This window comes from Cnephaeus nilssonii (assembly GCF_951640355.1).
Source record: "Cnephaeus nilssonii genome assembly, chromosome: Y".
In the NCBI taxonomy this organism is placed as follows: domain Eukaryota; kingdom Metazoa; phylum Chordata; class Mammalia; order Chiroptera; family Vespertilionidae; genus Cnephaeus; species Cnephaeus nilssonii.
In genome coordinates, this window is record NC_137096.1 from 10949997 (window position 1) to 10955941 (window position 5945).

Here is a 5945-nt window from a genome sequence, read left to right on the forward strand (position 1 = left end):
TGCAGAAAAAGCATTTGACAAAACCCAACACTCCTTCTTGATAAAAACTCTCAGCAAGGTGGTAATAGGAGGATCATACCTCAACATAATAAAAGCCATATATGACAAACCCCACAGCCAACATCATACCAATGGAAAAAAACTAAAACCATTTTCCCTAAGAACAGGAACAAGACAGGGATGCCTACTTTCACCACACCTGTTCAACATAGGACTGGAAGTACTAGCCATTGCAATCATACAAGAAGAAGAAATAAAAGGCATCCAAAATGGAAAAGGAGAAGTAAAATTGTCCTTATTCACAGATGGCATGATATTGTACATAGAGGACCCTAAAGACCCCATGTAAAATTACTAGGCTTACTGAATGAATTTGGCAATGTAGCAGGATACAAAATTAATGCCAAGAAATCTATGGCATTTCTTTACACAAATAGTGAACTTATAGAAAAAGAGATTTAAAAAGCAATTCTATTTACCATCACACCAAAAAAAAAAAAAAAAAAAAAAAAAGATACCCGGGAAATAACTTAACTAGAGAGATAAAAGATCTATATGCGAAAAACTACAGGACACAGAAAAAAGAGATAGAGGAAGACATCAACAGATGGAAGAACATAATGTGTTCATGGATTGGTAGAATCAACATCATCACAATGTCCATACTACCCAAAGCAATCTACATATTCAATGTAATTCCCATTAAAATACCAAAAGCATATTTCACATATCTACAACAAACTTTCCAAAAATTCATCTGGAATAAAAAAAAGACCCCGAATAGCTGCAGCAATCCTGAGAAAGAAGTACAAAGTAGGTGGGATATCAATACCAGATATCTAGCTGTATTACAAAGCCACTGTTCTTAAAACAGCCTGGTACTGGCACAAGAACAGACATATAGATCAATGGAATAGAATAGAGAACCCAGAATTTGGGAACCCCTTTTACATCCCACGGGGTTCAGGGTTTTGGTTCAGGGTTCGGGTTCTGGAGAAGGCCGCACACAAATGAAAGCGAGTTAAAAAAGTATTAATTTGGGAATATTGGGGGCCAGACAGGAGCCCACCTCTAGTGGGAGGACTACACACTGTTCTGGCCTTGCTATCCCTTTTATTGAGACTTTGGGATACACCTATAGCCCTTAGGCAGGAAACTACAATAAAAGAAATTTACATAGACAAACAGAGGTGGAGGCTGCTTCAGCTAACAATGTTTCAACTAAACAGTGAGTGATTAGAGCAATTAAGTTTGTTGACCAGCCTTCCAGGTTTCCTGTCCTCAACTTTCTATTAGTGAGACAATGATCAGTTTCCAGCACCAGAAATGGACCCAAACCACTATACCCAATTAATATTCTACAAAGGAGGCATGAACATACAATGGAGTCAACAGAGTCTCTTCAATAAAATGGTGTTGGGAAAATTGGACAGATACATGCAAAAAAATGAAACTAGACCACCAACGTACACCATACACAAAAATGGACTCAAAATATATAAAGGACTTAAACATTAGATGGGAAACCATAAAAATTCTAGAGAAATCCACAGGCAGCGAAATCTCAGATATGCTGAAGGAACTTCTTCACTGATACTGCTCTTCGGGCAATGGAAACTAAAGAGAAAATAAACAAATGAGACTATATAAAAATAAAAAGCTTTTGCACAGCAAAAGAAACCATCGGCAAAACAACAAGAAAGCCCACTGCATGAGGGAACGTATTTGCCAATGTCATCACCGATAAGGTTTTAATCTCCAATATTTACAGGGAACTCATACATTTTAACAAAAGGAAGATAAACAATCCAATCAAAAAATGGGTAAAGGACCTAAATAGACACTTTTCAAAGGAGGACAGAAGGAAGAACAAGAGACATATGAAAACATCCTCAAAGTCATTAATTATCCGAGAGATGCAAATCAAAACAACAATGCGGGACCATATCACACCTATCAGAATGGCTATCATCAACAAATCAACACAACACAAGTGTGGGTGAGGATGCTGAGAGAAAGGTACTCTTTTGCACTGCTGGCAGGAATGCAGACTGGTGTAGCCACTGTGGTGAACAGTATGGAGTTTCCTCAGAAAACTAAAAATGGAACTCCCATTTGACCCAGTGATCCCACATCTAGGAATATATCCCAAGAAACTAGAAACACCAATAAAAAGGATATATGCACCACTATGTTCATAGCAGCACAATTCACTATAGCTAAGATTTGGAAACAGCCTAAGTGCCCATTAGCAGATGAGTGGATTAAAAAGCCGTGGTACATCTACACAATGGAATACTGCAGTAAAAAAGGAGTTCTTACCATTTGCAACAGCATGGATTGAACTGAAGATCATTTTGCTAAGTTAAATAAGCCAGTGAGAGAAAGATAAATACCACATGATCTCACTCATTTGTGGAATATAATGAACAACATAAACTGATGAACAGGGACAGATCCAGAGACAGAGAAGCATCAATCAGACTGCCAAACCTCAGAGGGAAGATAGGGGAGAGTGGGGGAAAGGAAGAGAGATCAACCAAAGGACATGTATTCAGGAATATAAGCCTAACCAAGGGACATGAACACCAGTGCAAGGAGGACATGAGTGAGGGGGATGTTGGGGAGTTAATGGAGGGATGAGGACACATATGCAATACCTTAATCAACAAAGAAATTAAAAAAGAGGATCAAGTGTTGTTATTTGGTCACTGACTTTACAGGAGGCTCAGGTGGAGCACCACCAGCATGCCGGCCTCTTCTGACTTATGTTGTAAACAGTTGCTGAGATGATTACCATAGCCACAGAACAGATGGTTTTGATGGGGAGGGGGGATGGCAATTATTGCAACAGCTGGTGGGACACCTCTGTATGAGATCCCTAGCATGGTGCTGGCTGGGATCATAGGATTCACCATCTACAGAGGAGAGAATGAATCATGCAGTACAGTAGCTCAACTTATCGGGCTCCTCTGGGAGAGTCAGTGGGGAAGTCCCTGTGACAGACAAAGTAGACACTAAAATTAAAAATGATACTAAGGTACGGACGACATTTAATTTATAAAGAAATTGTCTTCTGTTATTTAAGAATGACTAAAAGCAAATGGTGGGTCTGGGGAAGAATCAAGAATTGCAGATCCCTTTATGAAGTTTCTGCATAGGATACAAAGTGTGAATTATTCAGGGTTTTTTCATAAGTGTTGATTTAAATTACAATATACTTAAATGTTTAAATTGAACATCTGCATTGTTAAAATTTTCAGAATAAATTTTTCCTCAAAATGCAATCTTTTGTCCAATTTTACCCCAAACATGTAAATACAAAGTGTTTGGATGGTGAGTTGCATTCTTGGCTCTAAATTTCCCCATGTTTCCTTTGACCATAAGTGCATACCAGTACAGTCTTTGAACTGAACTCAATGCAAAAGGAAGCAGTGTGTTTCGTCTTCATGCCATGCTACCCTGTTTTCCAATTAGAGCAAGCAAAGAGTTGAGGAACCTCCAACAGGCTGCAAAACAACTGTTGACCTCCTCCCTGTGGCATTTTATATGTCCTCAACCTTTAAAGGAATAGAGTAAGTAGGAAAAGAAATTACAGAAGGAATGATATAAAAGTTTGAAGAAGTCTAAATGTAAGCATCCTTTTGCTTATTGAAATGACATCAGCACTTTTCTGAAGTGGGAATAATAAGATTGAAACAGAGATTGCCAGTTAAACTGAACCAGTTAGCATCCCTGACTATACTTCTGAATGAAATTAACAAAAGTTTCATTAGATAGTGACATGTATTTTATTGTAGAACTACTCATGCACTTTCTCTTCAACAGTTTGACATTTAATGCACCACAAAGATATGCTCTCTCAAACATTTAGCTATCTTGAATCCTAAGTATTTTTTATTAGTGAATGTAAACAAACATCACAAATGGGAGAGGTTTTTAAAAGCTCACCTATTGGACTGTTGAGTGTAAAGTTACCAACAAGCCTTCCAACTTGAATTTTTAAAAATTACCACAAAATTGTGTGGCTTTACTTAGGGCAAAGACCAAAGTAGTTAGCATAATAAATGTCAGGAGGCTGATGGACATAGATATTCAACAGGGTTGAAAATCTGTCTATTATTACCTAATGCTGACTGAACAGCAGAAAGCAATTCCCCTAACCTGATCACCCTTTATTTTTAACCAAACCTTACCTTTGTGTTTGCTTTGCTAAAGAGCAAAATGTGTAAATAAAAGCAGTGCGTCTGGACAGTTGTGGAACCACTGATTTTTCTATGTCTATAGAGTAAGTACCCTTCTGGCTCCATCAATGCCTTCTAAATTTATATTTCTTGTCTAGTGTATCCATTTATGTTGCAGCCCCTTCTCCAGATTCCTGAACCCTTGCTGTAAAAAAACTGAGGCATTTATGTCGCCCAAGACAGGGACTGGAGAAGAAGTTTTGCCAGAGCAAAGAAAGGAAGTCCAAGGAAAAACAGGTGGGATCACCGGGAAAAAAGGTAGGGAAATTCACTGAGCATTAAGCTAGCCCCAAGCATTGGAATTCGTGATCCAAAATGGGCGAGGGTGTCTTTTGTTTCAAGCCAGGCCATAATGGGTATGGATTTGTCCAAAAGGCAAAAATACCATTGTAAATCTTTAGCTTCCATGCTCAAGGATAAAGAAATTCAAATGTCAAAATGTACTCTATTAATTTGGCTCATGAAAAAGAAGTGCTTTTGTCATATTTAACTATGTGGGTCTTGTTCAAATTGCATTGTGTCTATTTTGTATTGGGATCAAAAGTCTGTAATAATTAAAAAAGCACTGCCACAAAATCCTCCACCTCTGGTGTGGAAAGACTCAGCAGCTAGAGAGGATAGAGCAATTACTCTTCTCGGAGGGGGACTCTTCAATGCTTTGTTTAAAAATTACCATAGCACACCTTGGGACAGGCAGAGTTTAGCTAAAATATCTTTAAAGGGTAGTCAATGATATGGAGAGAATAAATCCGGGAAAAGAACTTTGATTTATTAAGTCTTGTCTATATGTTTGTTGATTTGTCCTTTATGTTTGGTTAAATGTGTTTATTGTTAGTTTATTAGGCATGCCCTTATTTAATTTAATAAGAAAAGAAACCTAGGCAACCAGGCCATTTAATGAATTTCCCCAAAGCAAACAGGATGTGGAGACACACGTGGCCCATTTATCAATAATTGTTTTTTTTTAGTGAGCCTGTAAAATGGATGCCCACTCTCGAGAGTGCTATTTAAAAAGTCTCATTTTCGCTATGTTTTTTTATTTTCTGGTCCGTCATTTAACATTTAGCAGAATTTGGGGATATGTCTGGGATTTGTGTACTCATGAAGAGAAAAGGCTGACTTAATACAAAAGTGTGCTCCATCTTATCTTAGACTAGAAGCCCGGTGCACGAAATTCGTGCACGGCGGGGGGTTGTCCCTCAGCCCAGCCTGTACCCTCTCCAATCTGGGAGTCCTAAACGGGCAGTCGGACATCCCTCTCACAATCCAGGACTGCTGGCTCCCAACTGCTTGCCTGCCTGCCTTCCTGATTGCCCCTAACTGCTTCTGCCTGCCAGCCTGATCACCCCCTAACCACTCCGCTGCCAGCCTGGTTGATGCTTAACTGCTCCCCTGCCAGCCTGTTTGCCCCCAACTTCCCTCCTCTGCCAGCCTGGTCACCCCTAACTGCCCTCTCCTGCAGGGTTGATCACCTCCAACTGCCCTCCCTTGCAAGCCTGGTCCCTCTCAACTGTCCTCCCTTGCAGGCCTGGTCCTTCACAACTGCCCTCCCTTGCAGGCCGGGTGCCTCCCAACTGCCCTCTCCTGCTGGCCATCTTGTAGTGGCCATCTTGTGTCCACATGGGGGCAGGCATATTGTGTGTTGGATTGATGGTCAATCTGTATATTACTCGTTTATTAGATAGGATAGAGGCCTGGTGC